The sequence below is a fragment of the Euleptes europaea genome, chromosome 16 (assembly GCF_029931775.1).
Source record: "Euleptes europaea isolate rEulEur1 chromosome 16, rEulEur1.hap1, whole genome shotgun sequence".
Classification (NCBI taxonomy): domain Eukaryota; kingdom Metazoa; phylum Chordata; class Lepidosauria; order Squamata; family Sphaerodactylidae; genus Euleptes; species Euleptes europaea.
The window spans coordinates 16,218,342-16,245,268 of record NC_079327.1 but is presented as its reverse complement, the minus strand read 5'-3'; positions in this window follow the sequence as shown (position 1 = coordinate 16,245,268).

Sequence of the window (26,927 nt, the reverse complement as noted above, 5' to 3'; positions counted from 1 at the left end):
GTAAATGATAGGTCTCTTGGAGAATGAGTGTCCCCTTCAAAGAATCGGACAGATGAATTGGTAAAACTTCAGAAATCTTAATGTTTGCTGCTTTTGTGTGAAAGAACTAAAAACCTTCCCAGAGAAACAGATAAAGATTTGACATCTTATGACTCTTCAAGGAACACTCCACCAAAGGATGACTTAAAGGGTGTTAAGTACAATATGCATGGGAGCCTCTACACCAGAAAGCTTATGGGGGAGAAGTTGCTGAAAACTGAAACAAAGGAATTATTGTGTAAAGAGCACAATGGCTAAATAATTATATATCCTAAAGGCACTTCAACTGTAAAAAAAAGATTATTGAAAGGAAATTTAAATTCATTCTGCACTAATAAGAGGTACAAAACTGTGTTCTGTGTCCGCTTTGAGCTGTATTCTGAAAACAAACCAGAATGACTAATAGTCAATCCACAGTTTATTGTTTAACCAAATGTCGTTATGCTGGACAGCCAGTGTGGTGTAGTGGTTAAGAGCGGTGGACTCTTATCTGGAGAACTGGGTTTGATTCCCCACGCCTACACATGAGCAGTAGACTCTAATCTGGCTTCCCCACTCCTACACATGAAGCCTGCTGGGTGACCTTGGGCTAGTCACCGTTCTCTCCAAATTCTCTCAGCTCCACCTACCTCACAAGGTGTCTGTTGTGGGGAGAAGAGGGGAAGGAGATTGTAAACCAGTCTCCATAAAAAGTTAGAGAAAATCAGGGTATAAAAACCTCCTCCTCCTCCTCCTCCTCCTCTTCTTCTACAACTGATAAAATATTGTTCATTACAAGGCTTAACAGGGAAAACTTGGAAACCACATCATAAATTCCAGGCAAAAGATTTGATATAGCAAGTCAAGGCAGCATCTCAGACAGGCCACCCTGTTATCGTGCGCAGCGGCATTTCTCAGTCTATTGCAGTCACAACGAGCTGGGCTACCCTACAAGTGACAATCTTGTCCCAGTTACTCAAAAGGCCCTCGATTTTTGTTTAGAGAACAATGAGAAGGCTGCAGTGGAAGAATTCTTTAGGCATTGACACAAGAAACCTTAAAGAAAATAAGTTATATCGGACATCTGTTCAAAAAGATAAGGGGCTGAAGAGAAACAGAATGAAAACTCTCCATGCTAATTCTCAAGGTACTTGAAGCCACAGTCTGTTCAATTATTGGGAATATTTGTCTGCTCCACCACTGGGAGTATTTAACTACCCAGACATCTGTTAAGTAACAAAATGCAGCTAAATATTTGTCATTGTCAAGGTATCTAAGTTACAACAGGGAACATCTTTTTGATCCAAAAAGTTTAAAAGCTAGTACTGACCTGCAGGAAACTGACTGACACATACAAATAATGGGGGAGTAGCCAATGAGAACTTCAGGAAAGGCTGAGTAGTAACAACAGAAAGATACCGAGTGCCAGAAGAATTAACAAATGGATTGTCTGGTAAGACCTGACACTCAGTGAAGTGGGGATAGGCCTATTTTCTGTATTCCCAAAATCTCACAATAGATAAAGGTCATTTATGCATGGTCGCTTTACCTTCCTTTATTCCCTGTTTTAGCCAGGATCATTTTTTTCAGTATGCACATTAACTCATTCCTTGGAAGCTCAACACTGTTTCAATGCAAAACAAACCCGGCTTTTCCCATTCCTTTTCTGGCCTGAATTAAACCGTTCATCCTGGCTCATTCTGGAGTCACAGAGAATGCATATTCTGTTCTCGGGTTGAGCTTCACCCCACCCTTTTCCAAACCCCTCTTCAAGGCAGCATGCAGATAGCCAAACAAGAGAAGCACCGAAGATTGGCTTCTCTCACAGCCAATCACGAAGCAGTGTGTAAAGAGGCAGAGATTCAAGTGCTTCCTACCTTGGAGCTCTTTATGAGCAAAAGAAAGGCTTTTTTAAAACGAGGCTTGGATTTCTTACCCCCCCCCCTCTTTCAGCATGCTCCATTTTTTGTTTTTTGTTCTTAAAATGTTTTTTATGCGTCAGTTGGGTCTGGGGGGAAGGAAATCTTCTCTCAGGGTGAGTACTGCAAAGTCAGCCAATTACAGAGCAGCATTTAAAGGGGTGGGTCTTGATTTGAACTTGGGAGACTGCTTTTCTGTATTCATGCCTCCATTAGCACACAGTTCCGTCCGTGATCATTCCAACCAATGCATAGTTTCCCCCAACCCGGGTTACTTTGATCCTGGCTGAAACGGGGAATAAAGGAGGTTAAAGCGACCATGCATAAATGACCAAAGACCGTTACTGCAAAATCAGGGACAACATTGGTTTATTATGCTCTAAGAAAGAGAAACTAAATCAAGGGGTCCTGTATCCAAAGGTGCTATCAAAAGCTATTAAAATTGATATCAGATAAATGAAGATAAAGACAATATACTCTCCCTGAAAGAAGATACCCTCAAGGAAGAGCTTCCAAGCTCAAAATACATTGAATCCTTCAAAAACGGAAGTAACTTTTGATAGCATTGTTAGTAGGGCTGCCAACCTCCAGGTACTAGCTGGAGATCTCCTGCTATTAAAACTGATATCCAGCTGATAGATATAAGTTCACCTGGAGAAAATGGCCGCTTTGGCAATTGGACTCCATGGCATTGAAGTCCCTCCCCTTCCCAAACCCTGCCCTTCTCAGGCTCTGCCCCGAAAACCTCCCACTGGTGGCAAAGAGGGACCTGGCAACCCTAATTGTTAGCTATATTTACTTCTAGTGCTGGCAACTCTTTTGTCTCTGGATTCAGAAAAAGGAGACATGGCAACATTAGCATTGCCCCAGTCAGCAGCTAGTTTCTAGGATAGTATTGAATGTTGTGAGTTTCCTTTAGTTGATTTTAAAAAATCCCAGAATCTGACACAGTTTCTCTCTGCCCAGGAGAAAATAAAAATCTTATTTATTTTTTTCCTATGGCCTTATCAATGAAATTGAGCAGAAATATTTGGGCAAAAGAGTCATAAGGATTGAGAATGGCAGCCCTGAAAATGAGTGAAACAAAAAAGAAGAGAGGGTACTGTATGGTATTTGCTGTTAATCGCTCAGTATAGGGTTGCCAGCTCCAGGATGGGAATTACCTGGAGATTTGGGGGCTGGAGCCTGAGGAGGGTGGGATTTGGAGAGGGGAGGGACTTCAATGTCATAGAGTCCAATGGCTAAAGCGGCCATTTTGTGCAGGGGAGCAGTTAGCGGAAGATCTCCAGCCACCACCTGGAGGTTTTCAAAAATAACCTCATGCTGAGTAATGGTAGTGAAAGACAAAAGACAGCACTGATAGCTAATTGGTGATTATTCAAAATAACAGGCAAAATAAAACATTGCAGAACAAAGGTATGGTGTCAATAGAAAGTCCTGAGAAAATATACAAAGTGAAGTTCAAAGTTCTCAGAATTAACAGGAGACAAGATAAACTTCCAGACGCTTCGGGTGAACACGTCTGCCCGAGCTTGAGGGTGATACGAAAGCACCCAGTCTCATGCACTGAGAGTCGGGTTAGAGCACGGTATCTTCGTGGTCAAGATTGTAATCCCCAGTAGTAAAACTCAGAAGGCTGGGTTCGTGATGAAGCATAATAAACACAGTAAGTAATAAACACATTATAAACACGGTAGGTAAAATAGAACAGCAGATTCAACTTAATCAGCTACTATGGGACTCCAGATTTATTTAAAGGCATTCAAATATATAACAGGTACCTTCATACATTCCTACTGGTTTGGAAAGAGGGATACATTTTGAACTGAGCAAGGGCCTAGGGTCCTGCTGCATTGCTTAGCTCTAGTTTAGGATCACATCTCAATATAGACAGTATATACAGAGAGCCAGCATGGCGTGGTGGTTAAGAGTGGTGGTCTGGAGCGGTGGACTCAGATCTGGAGAAGCGGGTTTGATTCCCCACTCCTTCAAATAAGCGCAGAGGCTAATCTGGTGAACTGGATTTGTTTCCCCACTCCTACACATGAAGCCAGCTGGCTGGCTTTGGGCAAGTCACACCCTCTCAGCCCCACCTACCTCACAGGGTGTCTGTTGTGGGGAGGGGAAGGGAAGGTGATTGTAAGCCGGTTTGATTCTCCCTTAAGTGGTAGAAAAAGTCAGCATATAAAAACCAACTCTTCTATATTTTTTAATCAGGTACAAATATTATGCTTTGACTCTTACTTTCAACCCTGAGTTAGTATATTGTAGTAAGAAAGAGTCATGACTAGCATGTGTTTGGAAGATATGATCCCATCTCAAAGTTTCTCTCCCACTATTATTGTTTCCATGCATCGCCTCATGAGGGAAGTTTTTCAACCAATGCTGGCCCAGAAAATGGACGGCTCTTGGGAAGGAACACAACATTGAAACAGACTGCGCCTGGAATGGAGCAGCTGCTTCTCTTCCAGGTAGCATACTTCTTCCTTTCTCCCATGCCAGCTGGACAGGAAGAGGCTCACGTTAAAATGCCGCCTGTGGTTTCAGGCTGGAGAACCAGACTGAATACGTTTCGGGGAGGAAAAAATAGCTCCTCTTCTGTCCGCTTCTGCAATCCGATCCTCATGCTCGTTCTTGACATCAAGTTACCTGCAGGTGAATTTTATCTCTCTTTCTCAAGAGGGGATTATGATTCAAAATGGGCTTTTGCTTGGGGAGATAACAAGTTGAGGGGTTCACTTCAAAGAAATGCCCACAAAAGTGCAGCGGTGAGCTAAATGTCAGCTTGTTGTGGTTCATCATGTCAGAAAATGATGTCCTGCAAGGATCCAGTCAGAATGTGCCGGTATATTGGGGGGTCGTGAGGAGGAAGAATGTGGAATGAAAATACATGTTGAAGGCATAACAGACAGTAGGATCATGAGATTAGAACTGCTATCAAAATTCACACATATGATGAGGATTTGAAAGCTCTTGTTCAGGTAAAAAAATCTGAGGAAGAGCTGCAATTAGACTGGTGCATTTTTCTCTCGACTGATTCACGTAAGCCCAATCCAGATGCGCAGGAAGGCAGAGAGAGGAAATTTCCATTGCTGCAAATGGTCACATGGACAGTTGCATCTGCTAAAAGCTTTTTACCAGTTCTCAGGGTTCAAAAGCTTGATAAAGTGGTACCTACCGCTTGGCGGTAGAAAGTTCCAGCAATCAGGTGATCAAAACTGTCCAAATTAGTGTTGGGGAGGGAAATCCCCCTGGAAGTTAAAAGCAAGCTCTGCAATAGAAATCTTTAGATGGAACGCAGGAATAACTTGGAATAAGAGTAAGAGTGAAAAGATGTGTAGCTACCAAACAGGCAGAAGACAAACCAACGTGAGAACTACTTCAAGGGAAACAGAAGAGCACACCATGTAAAGAGAAGAACTAGAATTTCAGTGATAGATAACAGGTTTGGGGCCAAGTCTTCATCAATGTGCCATGGTGGGGGGGGGGCAAGGTAGGGTTGCCAAATCCCAGGTACTAGCTGGAGATCTCCTGCTATTACAACTGATCTCCAGCCGATAGAAATCAGTTCCCCTGGAGAAATTGGCCCCTTTGGCAATTGGACTCCATGGCATTGAAGTCCCTCCCCTCCCTAAACCTTGCCCCCTTCAGACTCCATCCCCAAAAACCTCCTGCCAGTGGGGAAGAGGAACCTGGCAACCCTAGGTCAAGGACAGCATGGAATTTCTGTGGGAGAAAGCACCAGCCAAGAATTGCTTAATCTTTCCGCACATACCATGTTCCCTCTATGCTGTAGCCACCTTCTGTTTTACTGGAAGATTCAAAGTTGATCCTCCAGGCTGCCAAGTGAGCAACCTAGCCCCATCTACTGCTCATACGCTACAATTTCTACCTTCTTCTCACCACCTTGGAACTATTTATGAATGACCTGGATCCCCAGTCTCACACTGACTGCTGCTAAATATTTCTATTCCAATTCTATTCTCTTGAGGATGCTCAAATCCTCAAACATAGTGATGAAATGGGGGTGGGGGTGGTGATGTCTTCTTTTTTACTGTCCAACATGAAGAAGAAGAAGAGTTGGTTTTTATATGCCGACTTTCTCTACAACTAAAGGAAGAATCAAAATGGCTTACAAACACCTTCCCCTCCCCTCCCCACAACAGGCCCCCTGTGAAGTAGGTGGGGCTGAGAGATCTCTAACAGAGCTGTAACTTACCCAAGGTCACTCTGCTGGCTTCATGTGTGGGAGTGGGGAAACAAATCTCGACCAGATTAGCCTCCACTGCTCATGTGGAGGAGTGGCGAATCAAATCCAATTCTCCAGAATCAGAGTCCACTGCTCCAAACCACCGCTCTTAACCACTACACCACGCCACCTCTCATGCACAGAACACTCCACATGGAACAGCAAAAATGGGGAAATAACTGCCCCCAGCACTGTCTTGGTGTAAGAAAATGGTTTGTGGGGGAGTCAGGAGCACAGCATCTAAATTTAAAAGGATCAGAGAGTAGGTGATGTGAAAGAAGTCTACCTGAGATCCTGGAGAGCCACTGCCAGTCTGAGTAGACAGTACTGACCTTGATAGACCAAGGGTCTGATTCAGTAAAAGACAGTTACATATATTGGAGTTAGGGTTGCCAGCTCTGGGTTGGGAATTACCTGGACATTTTGGGGGAGGAGTCTGAGGAGGGAAGGGTTTGGGGAGGGGAGGGACTTCGGCGCCATAGAGTCCAATGGCCAAAGTGGTCATTTTCTCCAAGAGAACTGATCTCAGTCACCAGGAGATCTCCAGCCACTGCCTGGAGGCTGGCAACCCTAACTTATTTTGGAAAAGAGGCTGAAAACAGTTCAGGCTGGCACAATACAAAAGCCAACATAGTGAAAGTTATCTGTCCCCATTTAAATGAGCAGAACAACAGTCCGCCTCTGCAGGAGCTAATGAATAAGCGCTTGCTGAGTTTACAAGAGGAAGCAAGTAGCAGATCAGAAGGGCCCTAACCTCAGATGGAAATAATGATGAAAGTACAGTTAGAGACAACCAGAGATTCTTTTGTTTACTCACCCTGCTGTCCTGGGTTGTTTTTTCTCCTCCCCACCCCTTTCAACAAGCAAAATAACACAGTTTCCTGGTGGCTTGAATGACAATTGGCAACCTCAAAAAAGAAAACCAGAAAAAGCTTTGTTTCTCCAATTCATTCTAATTATGCTAATTGCTAACCATTTACCAGTTAACCAGCAGCTCTTTTTTTTACCTTCCTTTTGAACTCCCATTTGTTTTTTGGGACTTTCGACTCTCAATGAGACCAAATGCTAATGAGAAAGTGGCTGAGCTGTACAAACAACCAATTCTTATTTTGCAGCTGGGTCACTGTTAGAAGGCAAGAAAAAGGAAGGAAGGAAGGAAGGAAGGAAGGAAGGAAGAAAGAAAGAAAGAAAGAAAGAAAGAAAGAAAGAAAGAAAGAAAGAAAGAAAGAAAGAAAGAAAGAAAGAAAGAAAGAAAGAAAGAAAGAAAGAAAGAAAGAAAGAAAGAAAGAAAGAAGCTATGCAAAAAGATGTTCAGGTCACTGGTTTCCTGCTTCCTTTTTAAAATTAAAATAATTTAAATGGCAGGGTTAGCTAGGTGGTCCAACTCCCAATTGCAAACTTTCAGTTGGATACCTGTAAAGATGAATTTCGTAAAACACACCTTCCTTCTAGCTCTGTCCCTCGGGGACTTCCAGAAAAATATTTCCCCTCATCCCCCCGTTCACATCATCCTAGGGTTGCCAACCTCTAGGTACTAGCTGGAGATCTCCTGCTATTACAACTGATTCCAGCCAATAGAGATCAGTTCCCCTGGAGAAAATGGCCGCTTTGGCAATTGGACTCTATGACATTGAAGTCCCTCCCCTCCCCAAACCCCTCCCTCCTCAGGATCCGCCCCAAAAACTTCCCACCAGTGGCAAAGAGGGACCTGGCAACCCTTGGCACCCATCAATTCAGAGCCTGCAGTTTGTCACTGAACCTGTGATCTTGTTTCACAGCCTTGTGACCTAATGGGGTGACCTTGATTCACAGATGGAACATTGCTGGCATGTATCATTGCCCACGGCCTATATGCTTTCTTCTTTTTTCTGATACGCAGCTGACAATGGCACTGTTCACCATCACAAGGGAGGCGGTCATCTGGGGAACTTTCTGCTTCATGCTTATCGCCTCTGGTCTTCTCTTGTCCTGGGTCTTCAGTCCACACTCATGCTTTCATTCATTATCACATTCAATCAGGTCTTGAGCACACCTGGACAGGTCAGGTGCCTAAAGGTTTCACAGGTTACATGAACTTATTTTTTGAGCTGCTATCTGCATAGAGGTGTCCACCATTGTTTTTCAGTATTTTTGGGGTTTGGGTTTAATAGACTCAGCAATTTTAGAAAGAAAGAAAAACCCAAATCATCATATTGGCTTTTTTTGGATAATTGAAATTTTGAGGGTCTATTAAACCCCCACCTGAAAAATTCCAGCCGCCTCCAAACACCATGTGGGTCTCAGAGGTGGAAATGCACAGCTGAAGGAGGGAGGTAGTTGTGAATTTCCTGCATTGTGCAGGGGGTTGGACTTGATGGCCCTGGTGGTCCCTTCCAACTCTATGATTCTATGAATGCTGGGCCCAACCTAGCCCCAGCGTTCAACTCTGCACTGCCTGCGGTCTCCGAGACCCAGCCAGCAGATAAGGAAGGAGGAGAGGGAAGCGGGAGATGGGATTTTCTGTTTTGTTTTAAATGGCAGTGAGGCCAAAGTGGCCCAAATAATGCTGACAAAATTTGGCATTACTCTGGATCCATTTTTCCATTCCCTTTAATCATCACCATTTTTAAAATTTTGGTCCAGCTTTGCTGAATGCACATCCCTAATCTGCACTTTATGCATTATGAGATTTTCTGTTCTGTTCCTTCAACAGGAAACTGAAACAAATGGCCAATTGTGTGCCACTGGCTGCTTGATGAAAAAAAAAAAAAAAAAAAACCACACTACCAGCTTCTGCTTTTGCCTGCCCCATGGCTTTTTGGCCTGAAAATCATTTACAAAGTTAACATTGGTTAGTTTAAACTTATAAAAACACCATGTGTGTGTGTGTAAAGTGCCGTCAAGTTGCAGCTGACTCATGGTGACCCCTTATGGGGTTTTTAAGGCAAGAGACTAAGAGAGGTGGTTTGCCAGTGCCTTCCTCTGTATAGCAACCCTGGGCTTCCTTGGTGGTCTCCCATCCAAATCCTAACCAGGACTGACCCTGCTTAGCTTCTGAGATCTGACAAGATCAGGCTAGCCTGGGCACACCATAGGCCGCCCAAAATGTATAGTGTTCAGTACCACAGTGCATATACTTTTGACTTTTAACTGTTTTTGAGAGGAAACAGCACCCAAACCCTGCCTATCTATTAATTCACTAAAGTCCCTATTGGACTCTTTCCCCTCCATCAAAACCTACTCTTCCACTAACTCCCAATTTAGTCAGTAGTTAAACTGTTGTTTTCCCCTAACATCTCCACACCCTGGGGTTGCCAACCTCCAGGTGGCGGCGGGAGATCTCCCTCTATTACAACTGATCTCCAGGTGACAGAGATCAGTTCCCCTGGAGAAAATGGCTACTTTGGCAATGGAACTCTATGGCATTGAAGTCCCTCCCCTCTCCAAACCCCACCCTCTTCAGGCTCCACCCCCAGAATCTCCAGGTATTTCCCAACCTGGAGCTGGCAACCCTACCACCCCTACTCAAGTGTGATGGGCTATTGCTGGAGGAGGCAAACTCTTCCACTTCAATCACAGAGGTAGTTTTCTAGAACAGGGCAAACAGTACCCACCAGCGGTTGGGAAAATAGCACTGGTGGGGAGAAGACTGAACTGAAGCCACTTCTCCATGTGTGCTGTGATCCCAATATAAAGCTGGTACCTCATGCATGGGAATTGAGGACAACATGAAAGTCCCCCTTGACTGTGAAACCCAGACCCATTCTCTGTATTCTGTAATATGTGAATGAACTCTAAGGTTTGCAGATCAAACCCTACAATGTTTGTAAAGGAATTCACAATCCAAGGGGCCCAACACAATCAGAACATTATGTGCCAGTCCCCACCACAATTGTGATGCACAGTGCATTACAAAGATTTTCTTCTAAATGTCATCCTCAAGGGGGGAAATACCTTTCCTTCTGTCTGGTCCCTCATTTGGTTTTTCAATCTGAAATTACTTTTGTAACTAAGCCTCTTATGTCAGCATTTTTTGTGAAATTAAAATGCAAATGTCAACGAATGTAAAGTTCATTTTTAAAAGTGAAGGTTTTAAAGAGGCTACTTAGCATTCATATACCATTCACAGATTCTGGCAGACCCCAAATAACATGGTGAAAAGTAATAACAGTCTTTGCCCGTGCAGAGTCTTGCATCAAATAATTTGAGGGAACAAACACAGACAAGAGTGGGCTATCATCTTATCTCAATTAACAGTGAAATACTCCTTTATACAACATGTGGTGCTTTTATTAGAAAGCACAAATTCTGCAGCTCCAAGTGGTGAAAATTTGAAGGAAAATGAACTTCTCTCCCCACTTAATTTAAATCAATTTTATTGCACGTGAGTCATAAGTATCCGCTGGGTTCCTTTAGTTCTAAAAAATGCTAAATATTTAGGACATTTGCATGGTGAGTTTGGTATTTTCATTGATCCCCACTAGAAGCTTTTATGCTATTATTTGGCTTCCAGCCAGTGTAGAACTGCCAAGACCTAACTCTAAAGCTGGAACTGGGAGTCATAGTCTTGTGTTTTTAGTTTCTGGAATTCATTAAATCTATAAACACCACATCTTGCCAACAAAACAAAAACCCTCATTGTATTGTTTTAAGAAAGTTCTGCATATCCTACTAATGAAACAGCAATCTTTAGTTCATTCAGATTTACAATGTTTCAAAAAAAAAAAGGAGCTACTACTAGCCATTCTTTATGAAGACATTCCCTCCTATTTCCATCAAACTTTCCAAGACGAGCAGTGTGTTGGACTTTATTGGAAAATGCAGTGCTTTATGTAGGGTTGCCAACTTCCAGGTACTAGCTGACAATCTCCTGCTATTACAACTGATCTCCAGCCGATAGAGATCAGTTCTATTATGTATGCGTATCACCTGGAGAAAATGGCCGCTTTGGCAATTGGACTCCCTCCCCACCCCAAACCCCAGCCTCCTCAGTGGACTGAAAGCCTAACACATGACTTTCTTCATTGCACTTCTATGCATCGTTTGCAACTGTGGATTTTTGTATCGCTGTAATCTTGTGCAACGGTGGTAGAGGCTTTGTTCTCCTTTGTATGTGAACACTGTTGTTTATTAGTGTGTTGTATTCCCTTTTTGTGGGTATTTTTTTAAAAAATTTCAGTTCCCCAACAAGAACCGCATGTATGCATGTTTTGTGGCTGTTTATGCTTCTTTGTTCCTTGGCTATTTACAAACAAAACATTTAAATAGCTACCTTTCTACCGGTAGGACAGGGGGGCCACAGGAAGGAAACAAGGTCGGAAGGGGGGCATGGTTGGAAAAAGGTTGAGAACCACTGCTCTAAACCATGCTGGCTCTCTATTACAAAAAAAATAACGGAGATGACAGAGCATGTTGTGGCCAGTGTTCAACACTTTGGGGCCTCTCTTACCTCTACCCTAGCTATCTCTTTGGAGGTAGATTTAGATCATTACCTTGCTGTGCTATTGGTCCTTTGAGGATAGGGTTGACAGCTACGGGTTGGGAAATACGGAAGAGTTTTGGGGCGGAGCCTGAGAAAGGCGGGGTTTGGGGAGGGGAGGGACTTCAATGCCGTAGAGTCCAATTGCTAAAGCGGCCATTTTCTCCAGGTGAACTGGTCTCTTGGCTGGAGATCAGCTGTAATAGCAGATCTCCAGCTAGTACCTGGGGGTTGGCAACCCTATTTGAGGACTTAGAACTGCAGAACAATCTCACAGGGTTTAGAGGTCATCAGTTAGGAAATGAAAGTACTTATTCTTAATGACTGATTCTTTAGCTGCTGCCCTGGCTCCAGTTCCGTTCAGTTCAACAATCTTGTATTGGTGAATCAAATTCACTTCTTAATGATTGAAAGAACCACAAGTTTCTAAGTTTCAGCTCTTCTGTCATTGTCTTATGTGGTGTGTGGTTTTGGGTTCCTTTGTGTTCAAAAACTGGGAATCCTTTCCAACTCTGTCTTCCTGAGGTAATTATCAGGATATTTTTTATCAGCACTTCATACAACACCAAAAAGGCTTTAAAAAATCCAGTGAAGTGGGGGGGGGATAATCTTGACCATGGACACACACAAAAAACTTGCTTCTCGTCTAATAAGATTTTTTCTTGGCCTTTTTTTTTGTTTTGTTTTTTGCACTCTAGTTTTTTTTTTTTTTTTTTTTTGCAATGCTGAAGAGAATTGTATGACTTTTTGTCAATAAGCTCCGCTTGAGCTCAGGTAAAATGATGCTACTGAGCTTCTTGCATGTTGAATATGCCAGACAGAAAAAGGTTCCCTTATTTACATCATGAACCAAGAGTCTGCTAGCTTTCTGGGGCTTTCCGCAGCTACCAGACAATACCCAAAGTTTGCATTTGAACAAATTTTCTGCATACTCAGCTTCAGAAAGGAATGATTTGGGAATGCCATTCTGACAAAACCAAATGTGTTCCCGACACCAGAAAAGTGAAGAACTAGTTGGGAGATACATAAAACTCCTAACATTTATATTCTTGGATTTAATACTGAGGATCCTTAAACATAATAAACATCAGATTTTAGGACTCAAAGGACTTCTCAGCCTTGGGTGGAATTAATGATGTTTCTGTGAGCCGAGATGGTAGACTGCTACCTGGGAGCAAGATATAAATGGCTGCCAGGATATCTTGGGTCCCAAAGCATAGAAGAGGAGTGTTGAGTTGTGTGATTCTGTCATGCCTGTCTGTGATTAGATTGACTCTCCTTATTTAACATTTATTTAGTCTGCTAGGTGCCACGCAAGACATAAAAATGACACCATCCCTGAGAAAATGTTTTACAGTTTCCATTAGATGGGACAAGGCAGGAACGGGGAAGGTGGAGCTCAGGGATTCGCAATATGTAGCGGACAATTGGGTGGTTGTAGGAGAACAGATCATGGGCAGTAAATTTGGATTCGGAGTGGCTTTGCTGAACCCTCGGGCTTAGTTCATATATGAGGCAGGCTCCACAAGGATACCCTTTCAAGCATGTAGAGTTGCTCCTAAATGAATCAACCAAAAAAAGAGGGGCGGGGAGAGGTAAACTCAACCTGAAAGGTGAATCAAAACAAAAGGGTTGAGCTGAACAACGCTAAAATAAAACAAATTATATAAGTTTTAATATGGTACACAGTATAGTTAAAAACACAGGGCCAATAGTGTAGACTAACTATTCACAATAGATAAATACATATGACACATACGCAGTTGATGTATATCCATACAATGTTGGGTATTAGAGAGCGAGCTTTGTTACATCTCAGACAGTTAAGGGGTTAATATTGTAACTGACCAAATGGCCAGTTTGTGGTGGCCATTGCAATCGTGCCCGAGGGTCACGTATACAACTATTTTGCATGTTCAACTGCTTTCGATTTCTTTGTTAGAAGAGAAAGTAGTTGTACACTTTTTGCTTGACTGCCAAGCAGGCAGGATGGAGAGAGGCTCTCCTTTTGCTAAGGGTGCCTACTCATAAGTAAGCTTAGTGCCTTGCCAAAGGCTGTTGGCAAGTATAGGGAACATAGAATGTAGACAGAATTATTTGTTTTGTATCCCAGTGATATTTTTCCCTACCCTGAGTTAGAGTAAAGATTGTTTTACTTCAAGACAAATGCGTCTTGCCTCTTTTGTGCGTGTGTGTGATCTCAATTCTCATAGTTCAAGAGGACGATCCAATCCCTCTGATTTGGTAGCAGAAAATTAAGTATCGGGGGTTTCCTTTACAGGAACTGGGGCCCCGATCAATTCCCTAATAGAAAGGTGAATCAAAACAAAAGGGTTGAGCTGAACAACGCTAAAATAAAACAAATTATATAAGTTTTAATATGGTACACAGTATAGTTAAAAACACAGGGCCAATAGTGTAGACTAACTATTCACAATAGATAAATACATATGACACATACGCAGTTGATGTATATCCATACAATGACCAAACTAGAACCAAACTAGGACCAGATGCGTTTCTGCCTCATATCGGCCTTTTTCTGCCTCATATCGGGTTTTGGTTCTGTGGGAGAACTGGAAAACTGTGGCCTGGATTGCAGCTTATATATTTATAGTGTGAAATTGAATTTCATTGACTTTTATTATTTGCTTGCAACTGCTAACTTTGTTAGGTACCCTTGGTACATCGGTGAATCTGAGATGCACTCATTCATAGATGACTAGGTTTATTGGTGAGTCACAAAATTGGTAGCTGACAAAGAGTTCCTCCAAAATTGACCTTTATAATAGAATATTAGGAAATATTCTGAGCCTCTTGAAAATTGCTGCATCCTTTTTGTGCGTGGGCTTCACTGCGAGGCATAGCTTGTCCTTCCATTTATCTTGATGGTGGTATTAATTAAATTGTGATGCAGAAAAGGGGGTAAAATGCAACTACGGGTGAGTCCTCTTCAATACTTCACCTGTAGTCACTTTCTCAATGTCTATGAAACTGCACTCTATGATCTTTGTCTCCTAGTCCTCCTTCTCAGATAAGCTTCTTGAATCTCACTCCATCATTTTCACCAACAATTCCCCTACAGATGACATCCCGATCTGTAACTTTGGCCTGGATGTATTCCCACATGTGGCATGTCTAGTAGAGAGCGACAAATCAAGATGTAATAGGTAGAGCCAAGGAATCTTGGTCAAGGCCTTCACATAACCATAGATGCTACCAGGTGACCTCTGCAGGTCACGTTCTCACAGGGTGGTCGTGAGGACAAAATGAACACATGGTACAGCCTTGGACTATCAGAATCTTGGTCTATAGGGTTGCCAGCCTCCAGATGGTGGCTGGAGATCTCCCACTATTACAATGGATCCCCAGGTGATAGAAATCAGTTCCTCTAGAGAAAATGGCCACTTTGGCAATTGGACTCTATGACATTGAAGTCCCTCCCCTTCTCAAACCCTGCCCTCCTCAGCCTCCATCCCCAAAACCTCCCACCAGTGGCAACAAGGGACCAGGCAACCATAGTCATAATTCATAAGCTGTTTCAATGACTGTTATGCCAATGCTAGGATTTTCTGTCAGGGTGCAGCTGAGGCATTTGAGGTCATCTGATTGGCCAGTGTGGAAAACAGGATTCTGGGCTAGATGGATGTTTGGTCTGATCCAGCAGGGCTCTTTTTTAATTTTCTTATGCTTGACACCAGATAATGCCTAACTTTTCCGCTGAAATCCGTGGGCAGCCCAAGCTGATGTCTTTATTCTGAAGCAAGTCCCACTGGATTCCCAAGTCAGTTGCACACCAAATGGCCATCTTAAAATGCTTTCTTTTGGCTGAACAGTGGCTATAGCTTGTACTCTAATACTGTAGTTAATGTGTCCAATTTTAAGCACACATTTGCTTGCACAGCAAGTCTCAGGACTAGCCCATAAATTGATATGAATTTTAATGATATGCTTAATGGTAGCTTCCTATTATTATCACAGCATTGTACTGTCAGCTTTTTTATTGCGCATATGTTTTTTTTTTAATTCAAACTTTTAAAATCCCATCCAGCGTACATTGCACCGTCCTTGATCCTCTAAACTTTCAGTAGGCAATGCAGTGTAGAAAAGGCAATAAATTCCAAATTGGAGGCTACCCAATGGAAGAAGAGATAAGGCAAGACAATAATAATGTGTAGTGGAAGGTTACACATGAATACCGGGAGGCGAATGAATAAATGAATGAATAAATTATTTATTACAGTCAAAGACCAGTAAAAGAATAAATACATCAAAAAAACTGTTACATATATTAAAAGAAGCAAATGTGATCCATTAAATTAATATAGGACTTTGACTTTGACAGACACTAGCACCTGCAAAAACTCTGGCCATGTCATCCATGGTCCAAGGGTCATGGTCCAAGAGGGAAAAGGATCAGGATCAGTTTATTATTACAGCGATTGCCAGCAAAAGAGAACAAACATACTTTAAATACACTATAAATAGAAAATAAAACCCAGATAAAATATTCTCTCCTAAAAATTTTTTAAATGGCCAAAATTTTTAATAACTTAGGTTTTAAAATTATTAACCATACCCACCTTTTCCGAGTGAATTTTGATTGCTATGGAAAATACCGGGAGGTAAATAAGTGCCTTGTGGCATATGGGTGTATGTGTGTGCTTGCTTTGGCACTGCTAAAACGTGTCGCCAGAAAACTTGCAACTTCTTTAAGACCACATTTTATTCTGCTCAACCCCATAGCCTTTCTATCGATCAGAGAAATTGCAGTTGGGATAGGATTTAGCAGGTTGTTTATTTACAGGCGATGATAACACCAAACAAATCTTTACTCACCGGGCCGTGCAAGCTCAGCAACAATTCCAAACTGCACGGGGAAACAGATGCTCCAGGCTCAATAAATATAGGCGTTGTGCGGGCGCATTGTCATTAAATGACTGGGATAATACGAGCACCGCCGAAACCTTCTATTATCAGGAGCACTGCTGGTTTACTGAGCTGATTTGTGTCACATCTGATACTTGGCTTGGCACTGGAATGTCACGTGCTGATTCATGCATCTGGCAAACTTACCAGCAATCAGATTTTCTGCAATAAGATGGCTTCCCTCCCCTCCCCTCCTAGATCACAGGCACTTTTGACACCTTTTAGTATCATGAAATCCTTTGTATATGGGAGATATTGCAAGCTCTGGGTTGGGCCAGCGTGGTGTAGTGGATAAGAGCGGTGGTTTGCAGCGGTGGAGTCTGATCTGGAGAACCAGGTTTGATTCCCCACTCCTCCGCATGAGCGGTGAAGAATAATCTGGGCAATCGGGTTGGTTTCCCCACTCCTACACATGAAGCCAGCTGGGAGACCTTGGGCTAGTCACAGCTGTCTCAGCCCCTCCTGCCTCACAGGGTATCTGTTGTGGGGAGGGGAACAGAAGGTGATTGTAAGCCACTTTGATTCTCCTTTAAGTGCCAGAGAAAGTCGGCATATTAAAACAAACTCTTCTTCTTCTACTACAACCTGGAGATTTTGGGGGCAGAGCCTGAGGAGGGCAGGGGTTAGGGAAGGGAGGGACTTCAGTGTCACAGAGACCAATTGCCAAAGCAGCCATTTTCTCCAGGTGGACTGATCTTTATAGGCTGGAGATCTCCAGCTAGTACTGGAGGTTGGCAGCCCTAATGGAAAAAGATGCTATTTGGGCACTTCTTCTACAAAGAAAAAGGAATGCGGCTTTCAGGGAATGTTGTTTTCTGACAGGTCCTAACTGCACATTACAAAATCCTTGAGTTGTGAGCCGCCTCAGGCACACGAAGGCCCCATTCAGATTAGAAACATAGGACACAGGGAAAGGGGATATATCTTTCCACAGTCCTGATCTGAAATGGCCCCAGGGGGCATTATTGGCCCCATTGGGTGTCTCCACACATACTAATAGGACTAATGACCCCTATGGGGACTAGAGCAACTGCCCTATGAGGGGCAGTTAAAATGCTTAGGGCTGTTTAGCTTGGAAAGATGGCAGTTAAGGGGAGACATGATAGAGGTCTATAAAATTATGCATGGTGTGGAGAGAGTGAACAGGGAGAAGCTTTTCTCCCTTTCTCATAATACAAGAATGCAGGGTCATCTGCTGAAGCTGGAGGGTGAGAGATTCAAAACAGATAAAAGGAAGTATTTCTTCACACAACGCATAGTTAAATTGTGGAACTCCCTGCCCCAGGATGTGGTGATGGCTTCCAACTTGGAAGGCTTTAAGAGGGGGGTGAGTATGTTCATGGAAGAGAGGGGTATTCATGGATGCTAGAAAAAATGGATACTAGTTATGATGCATACTTATTATCTCCAGGATCAGAGGAGCATGCCCAGTATATCAGGTGCTGTGGAACACAGGCAGGACAATGCTGCTGCAGTCATCCTGTTTGTGGGCTTCCTAGAGGGAGGTTTTTGGGTTGCTGCCTGAGGAGGGCGGGGTTTGGGGAGGGGAGGGACTTCGATGTCATAAAGTCCAATTGCCAACAGCTGATAGGAGGGGGCCGGAACCGCCGAGCTGCCCGCCCAGCAATCTCGTGGCTAGAGGGGAGGGGAGGCTTTAGCCTCCCAACCATTGAAGGCAAGGGAAAGGGGGACCCGGCCATTCTCCACGGCGGGTGGGGGGGGGGGAGACAAAGCGCCCGCTCGCCCGCTCTCTCTCAGGCATGCCGGCTCCGCAGCCCGGCTGCCAGCGCGAGCAGGCGCAAGAGCAGGGGCTCTGAACCAAGTTCGGAGAGCCGCACTCAACGGGCCAAAGAGCCGCATGCGGCTCTGGAGCCGCAGTTTTGAGACCCCTGTCTTAGGTAGTTAGGGGATTTTTGCTATTGTGTTTAATTTTGTTCAGGCAACAGCATGAAGTAATGCTGGAATTGCCTAGCAATAAAAGATTTAAAGTGTATATTTTCCTATTATGGACTGTTGATTTATGAGCCTTCGTGCTGCCTCTTCTATGAAGTATCCATAATACTGGCACAGGTTGTATATTTAAGATTGTTTAAACCACCTGGAGGTTGGCAACCCTATTGCAAGTCTTTATGGCAGTCCGCGACATGGTCCAAAGATTTTGTAACATGCAGTCAGGACCTCACTTGAGAGAAGAATAATATGTTATCTGTAGGACTTGATCTCTTGGTTGTATTCTTAAAATTATCAGTTTAAATCAGATAACATGTAGCAGCCTCTTAGAAAGGATTCATTTTTGAATTGCTAGGAAAAAAGCTTTAAAAAGTATAAATGTTTGACTTTAATGATAACGTTATCCGACAAAATGAATGTTTGTACTGTGTATGCTTTTCCAGCTTCCTTCTTAAGATGCTGATGGCCTGTGTTCCAAACAGAAATAAAAATTAAATTTGACAGTAGGAGGAAAATGAAAATAAAACCTGCTCTTAAATTATATTTATCCGAAAAGTGGAATAAATTGAAGAAAATCACAAGCAAGGAAATATTATTTATGTGTTTGCATCACTAAGAAAATAATAACTTATGGGAGTCTAGGATTACAAATGGAAAAAAAGCTATCAGCAATTTGCTACATATTTCTGGATAATAGATTAATAGCAAGGGATATCATGTTGGGATGATGAAAAAGACTTCATTCTGAGGTTAGATTTTGTAGAATAACACTCTTGCATGGATCTCAGTGACAAGTGTTTGTACTGGTTGTGTTTTATTTTAAACATTTAATATTTTGACTCCTTATTTATTTTTCCAGGAAGGTGGAAACAACCACATAAGAACAGTTATTTATTTTCAAAGCTTGATAGCATCTAATCTAACAACCTTTTCCCTTCATTTATGTTTGAACAAGATATGGGGGTATGGGTGGACCGTAAGTTAAATATGAGCAGCCAGTGTGATGCATAGTGTTGCCAGGTCCCTCTTCGCCATCAGCGGGAGGTTTTTGGGGCAGAGCTTGAGGAGGGCGGGGTTTGGGGAGGGGAGGGACTTCAATGCCATAGAGTCCAATTGCCAAAGTGGCCATTTTCTCCAGGGGAACTGATCTCTATCGGCTGGAGATGAATTATAATAGTGGGAGATCTCCAGCTAGTACCTGGAGGTTGTATTCAAAAAACAGCTAATAAGTGCTTACAGGAGTGTAGAATTCAAAATATGGCACTTAAACAGAAATATCCAAATCAGGAGAGTCACGATGCAAAACTTGCAGTTAGAGTAATGTATTGGAACATTAGAAACAAAGCCACTTCTAACGCAACAAATATACAATTAGAACGAAGTTCCAAAACAAATACAAATACAAATTGTAAGCATATGCCGGCAGCGCTCGGCTAGATTCAGTTCGTGATCTGTGGTGTACGTAACAGTCACTTCATACAGCACCGGGAACCAAAAGTAGAGTAGCAATGGAAATCCGGTAAAGTTCCATTTCGTATAGACTTTCTCAAGCCTTTTGAATGTTTCGTGCAATATTCATTCAAAATTTGAAGGAGTGTGCCTTTCCTCTTTCTTGGGACGACAAAAGTAAGAGGTTGGCAACCCTAGTGATGCAGCAACAAAAAAAGTGAATGCGACCTTGGGGCGCATCAACAGAGGCATAACATCCACATCACATGATGTCATAGTTCTGATGTACACTGCGTTGGTCAGGCCGCTCCTGGAGTACTGTGTGCACTTCTGGAGGCCTCACTTCAAAAAGGATGTGGACAGAATCGAACCAGTGCAGAGAAGAGTGACAAGGATGATCAGGGGCCTGGAGTCCAAGCCCTACGAGGAAAGGCTGAGGCAGTTGGAAATGTTTAGTCTGAAGAAGAGGAGGTTGAGGGGGGATATGATTGCTCTCTTTAAGTATTTGAAAGGATGTCACTAGAGAAGGGCAGGGAGCTGTTCCTGTTGGCAGCAAAGGATAGGACTCGCAGTAATGGGTTTAAATTGCTCGATACTGACTGGATATTAGGGATTTTTTTTTACAGTTAAGAGTTATTCGACAGTGGAATCAGCTACCTAGGGAGGTGGTGAGCTCCCCCTCACTGTCAGTCTTTAAGCAGAGGCTGGACAAGCACTTGTCAAGGATGCTCTAGGCTGATCCTGCATTAAGCAGGGGGCTGGACTATATCCCCTTCCAACTCTGTGATTCTAGACCATCACTGGGGGGGAACCTACTACATTTTCCTATTCCACTGAACAAAATCTGAAGCCTTCCTTCAGCCTCAGTTTTCCTCCATCTTGTTTCTTCAATTGGAGGATGGCTCCTGAGGTGGAGGAAAGCTTCTTGGAGAATGGCTGGATCCACCACAATAAGCACATCTTGGACAGAAGTATGTGTATGTTAAGTGCCATCAAGTCACTTCTGACTTAAGGAGACCCTATGAATTAATGACCTCCAAAACATCCTATCATTAACAGCCTTGCTCAGCTTTTGCAAACTGGGGGCCATGGCTTCCTTCAGGGAGTCAATCCATCTCATATTGAGTCCTCTTTTCCTGTGGACTTCAGCTTTTTTCTAGCATTATTGTCTTTTCCAGTGATTCTTGTCTTCTCATAATGTGACCAAAGTATGACAACCTCAGTTGGGTCATCCCACAAAAAATAACCCAATGTAAGAATTTGATCTTCCTCTCTGTAACCACCCACTCCTTGCTTGGGAGCTGTTGAGTTGGGTTTTAAATTGACCATAACCCATAGCAATGACCCTCAGCACTAATAAGGAGCTTTAATTTTTGGAGGCTGGTCTCAGGTTCAAAGGGTGCTAGGGCTGCCATGCCCCCCCCAGCCACCGGCAGGGGATGGAGGTAGGGAAGGGTTGCCAGATCCAGGTTGGGGAACTCCTGAAGATATGGGGATGGAGCCTGGGGAGGACAGGGACCTCCATGGGCTACAATGCCATAGAGTCCATGCTCCAAAGCATTCATTTTTTTCCCAAGGGGAACTGATCTCTGTAGACTGGAGATAAGCTGTAAATTCGGGAGGATCCCCAGGTCCCATCTGGAGGTTGGCATCCCTAAAGGTAGTCCCCTGTGCAAGCACTGGGTTATTACTGACCCATGAGGTGACATCACCTATGGGGTGATGAGAGCCATTGTGGTGTAGTGGTTGGGAGGGGTGGAGTCTGATCTGGAGAACCGGGTTTGATTCCGCACTCCTCCACATGAGCAGCGGAGGTTAATCTGGTGAACTGGATTTGTTTCCCCACTCCTACACACGAGGCCAGCTGGGTGACACTCTCTCAGCCCCACCTACCTCACGGGGTGTCTGTTGTGAGGAGGGGAAGGGAGGGTGATTGTAAGCTGGTTTGATTCTTCAGGGAGGGGCTCAGTGGTAGAGCATCTGCTTGGCATGCAGAAGGTCCCAGGTCCAATCCCTGGCATCTCCAGTTAAAGGGACTAGGCAAGTAGGTGATGTGAAAGACCCATGCCTGAGACCTTGGAAAGCCATTGCCAGTCTGAGAAGACAATACTGACTTTGATGGACCAAGGGTCTGATTCAGTATAAGGCAGCTTCATGTGTTCATGTGTCACATCACAACATTTACTAGGCAGACTATGTTTATGGAGTGGTTTGCCATTGCCTTCTCCAGTCATCTATACATTACCTCTAGCAAGCTGGGTACTCATCTTACTGCTCTCTCTGTACCGCAAGGCTGCTCGCTTCCAAACTGCACCACTAGCATATCTCGCCCCCCCCGATGCAATCTTCACAAAACTTGGGGGGTCTTGCAAGAAGGGCCCCCTGAAGCCACACTGAAAGTTTGGAACATCTAGCTCAAAAAATGCCCCCCCCCCGAGCCGTGGAAAGGCACGAATGTGCTGTAAAATGTAATAAAGATGCACATTGGGGGGGGGGGCTTCCGGGCCCCATATCTCGCCCCCCCCAATCCAATCTTCACAAAACATGGGGGGTCTTGCAAGAAGGTCCCCTGAAGCTACGCTGAAAGTTTGGAACGTCTAGCTCAAAAAATGCCCGCCCCCCAGAGCCATGTCGTTCTACATACAAGATGGTGAGTTATAAAAAATCTGCAAACTGGAGCATATTTAAATAGTGAATAAATACCTCACTAGTCAAAGGATAACTAGATTGGCTCACTGAAACTGCAATATGGAAAATGACAACTGGAGAAGATTTCAGCTACCCAAGTGATAAATAATGCTTGCCAAGCCAAAATCTTCAAAGATATTAGAATGGCTCTTATGCTCCAGATGAAATGATCGTTTTATAATTGTTTTACTTCCAAACCTCTCCTGCCAATTAAATTCACTTTAAAGTCAGATCGCTATGAGCAAAGCATCCTATTAGTTTGCAAATTTGGAAGAGATCTGCACAAAGCTGAAATTACGTTTTCTCAGTCTACAAGACTTTGATGGTGGTTCACGTGACGTCTATCACACTTGGTATACTAAAAGCCATGGGTGAAATCTGCTGATTCTCCAGCAAAAACAGCATTGAATGAAAGCCATGCAAAGGTATGGTTGTTGTTGTTGTGTGTGTGTGTGTGTGTGAAGTGCCGGCAAGTCACTTCCGACTCCTGGCAACCCTATGAATCAATGTCCTATCTTTGACAGCCTTGCTCAGATCTTGCAAACTGAGGGCTGTGGCTTCCTTTATTGAGTCAATCCATCTCTTGTTGGGTCTTCCTCTTTTCCTGCTGCCCTCAACATTTCCTAGCATGACTGTCATTTGCAGTGACTCTTGCCTTCTCATAATGTGAGCAAAATACGATAGCCTCAGTTTAGTCATTTTAGCTTCTAGGGTCAGTTCAGGCTTGATTTGATCTATAACCCACTGATTTGGGGTTGTTTTTTTGGCGCTCCACAGTATCTGTAACACTCTCCTCCAACACCACATTTCAAAGGAATCTACTTTCTTCCTATCAGCTTTCTTCAATGTCTAGCTTTCACACCCATACTTAGGAATAGGAATAAAGGAGGCTAAAGTGACCATGCGTTTTCGCCCTCTGATAGAACAAATGCAGCACAGCAGAATGTAGATTGATCCTCTCTCTACACTAAAACAATTCAAAAGCTGAAAGAGTGATTAAACATAGATGCAAGAACAGGTTTCATACATCTTCGTAAAGTACTTAGGGCTTGCATTTAAAGTTACCTTCTTTTTTTACATGGCCTCTATAACCTAAGCATTTTAGGGAACTGTATACAGATGATTGCTACAGGTTCCTTTTTCTAGTCAGGATTCAACATATAATCCAGCATGGTGCTGAAGGAAATGGATTTTTTCTTAAGAATGATCCTGAATCTGATTAAGGACTAAACAAAGTGAGTTTATTCAGAAATCACAAACTTGGTAAACGACTGAGAGACAGGCTTATTTCTAACTAGGGTCCATAACTAACAGGGCAACGTATAGCCTGTTGCTCCTCTCTTTCACTGTAACAAGAAGAGTAGGGGTGCATTATGGGAACAAACAAGAACACAGGAAGAGAAGGGAAAAGGATCACAACCTTTCTATCTATGTAACTCTCACACTTTCTGCCCCCTGCTGATCTTCCTTTCTTTAATCAATCTTTATGCACTAGACATTGTATTTCCAACACCCCTTCTCAAGGTCTAGCATACAAAGTCTACAAGACTGAGGTTCCAGCATAGACCTTTAAACTTGTCTTTTGGGAGAGGCTTTGTAAGTACATCTGCAATCATTTTCTCTGTGCAGCAATATTTCAACTTGACAAGCCCTTCCTCTTCCATATTTCTTATTATGTCTTCCCAAGTGGAAGGCTCAGATACAGTCTCTGTTCTAGCCAAATAGGAAAGTCTGTTTGGTGGAATCCCTTTGGTTGTTCTGCCTGCCTGCCTGATGCTTGACTCTTCGGCTTCTGTAGCCCCTTCTGGCTCTGTGGCCCCTTCTGGCTCTTCATTTGTGTCAGATTCGTGGTCCATAGTGTAGAATTTTGTTGTTTGTAGGTGCTGTTCTTCATCTTCCTTTGTCAGTGCTTGGTCACTCACATCTCCTTTCTTTCTTTCAAAAACACATTTTGTAAATTGAATCCCTTTTGTTAAGTCATTGCTTTGCAGCTGGTTTATTGCATTTGCATCACAATGACCAAAACGTCGGTGCCAAATTAATGAACAATATCTGTGCTTGCAACTTTCCTTTGCATTGGCAAAGCTTGCTACCTGCTCACATGTTTCCAGTACATACAGTCCATCTCCTTTCTTAGCTATTGCAATTATTTCTTTGTCCTTTTCAATAATATTCTTTTCCAAAAGACACATTCATGCCTTTTTCAGTAAGAACACTCACAGAAATCAGGTTAGACTTCAAGGCTGGCACATAAAAATACTTTGTTATTAGGATTTCTTGAATTTCTTCATTTGGAAGTTTGCATCTCAAAGTCCCTGACCCAATACCTGCTATTTCTACAGTCCTGCCATCAGCAACATGCAGTACCTCCCTTTTTTCTTCCTTTAATATTTCAAAGAAGTTTTTGTTTCCTGTCATGTGTGCAGTACATGCAGAATCTATATGCCATACTTGATTACTGGATTCTTTCTCTGCCAGCACAAAACATTTCTTTGGAGGTTTTGATTTCTCATATGAGAAATTCCCCTTTTCTTCTTCTTTCTTGGAGAAATGATTTCCTTGTTTAAAGAAAGGACAATTTCTTTTAACATATCCACACTTCCCACACTGATGGCATATGATTTCAGTTTTCTTTTTTAATTTTACAGCACTCATTGCATTCTCACAATCTTTCAGTTCACACCCCGTCTGAGTTCTTAAACTCCTTGTATCTATTATACTCTTCCAGCATACTTATTGCTTGACTCAAGGTTAAGTCTTTCTTAGTTTCAACTTGGTTTATAAAATTTTCATACTCTGGGTGCAGACTTATCAATAACAGTATTATCAAATCCTCATCAAGAAAGTCTTTTCCAGCTGAGCGGAGCTGCTGCACTAAATTCAGAAAATTGTCCAAATGTGCATGCAAGCTCTGATCATTTCTCATTCTGATGGAGAATAACTTTCTTTGCAAAAACATTCTACTTTTCAGAGAGGTATCTGTATAAAGTTTCTGAACTTCTTCCCAGATTTCTTTAGCTTTATCAAAATGAATCACCCTCAAAATGTCCCTGTCTTCCAAACTTTTGAACAGGACGCCTTTTGCTTTGTCATTATGCTCGTCCCACTTGCGTTGCTTATCTACCTCGGCATCTGCTGGTCTTGGATCCTTTATCGCATTCCAGTTTCCCAGCTCCATGAGGTGAGTCTGCATACGGGCTTTCCAAATTAAGCAGTTCTGTTCATTCAGTCTTTCTATCACAGCAGCATGCTGATTATTGTGGGCGGCCAGCTTGCCTCTCGTGAGCCCTTTCCTTTACTTAGAGATCAATCCACAACCATCCTCTGCTACCATGAAGGAAATGGAGTTTTTCTTAAGAATGTTCCTGAGTCTGATTAAGGACTAAACGAAGTGAGTTTATTCAGACATCACAAATTTGGTAAACGACTGAGAGACAGGCTTATTTCTAACTAGGGTCCATAACTAACAGGGCAACATGCGGCCTGTTGCTCCTCTCTTTCACTGTCACAAGAAGGAATTATGGGAACAAACAAGAACACAGGAAGAGAAGGGAAAAGGATCACAACCTTTCTATCTATCTAACTCTCACACTTGCTGCCCCCTGCTGATCTTCCTTTCTTTAATCAATCTTTGTGCACTAGACATTGTATTTCCAACAGGTGCAGTGGTTAAGAGTGGTGGTTTGGAGCAGCGGAGTCTGATCTGGAGAACCGGGTTTGATTCCCCACTCCTCCACATGAGCGGCGGAGGCTAATCTGGTGAACTGGATTTGTTTCCCCACTCCTACACATGAAGCCAGCTGGGTGACCTTGAGCAAGTCACAGTTCTGTTAGAGCTCTCTCTGCCCCACCTACCTCATAGGGCGTCCATTGTGGGGAGGGGAAGGGAAGGTGATTGTAAGCTGGTTTGAGTCTCCCTTAAGTGGTAGAGAAAGTTGGCATATAAAAACCAACTCTTCTTCTTCTAATCATAACAGAAAAGGAGCATCAAAGCTATTAAAAGAGGTTACACTCCTTAATGAAAAGGCCTCTCAAAATTCCCAGCATGACAAAGGAGATCTGGTAGTATTAATCTATACAGTGGCTTTGTTTCTATCTTGGTCACTCGTAACCAGTTTGTTAAGAGAAGAGGCAGGGAACATATGGATTAAATGTAGAGTTCTCAGCGAAGAGATCATCACTAAAAAAAAATGTGACGCTTCCCACAGTAGTTGTATTGACAGGTAATTTCTTTTAGAAGAAATACTACTCACAGCACCAAAGAGAT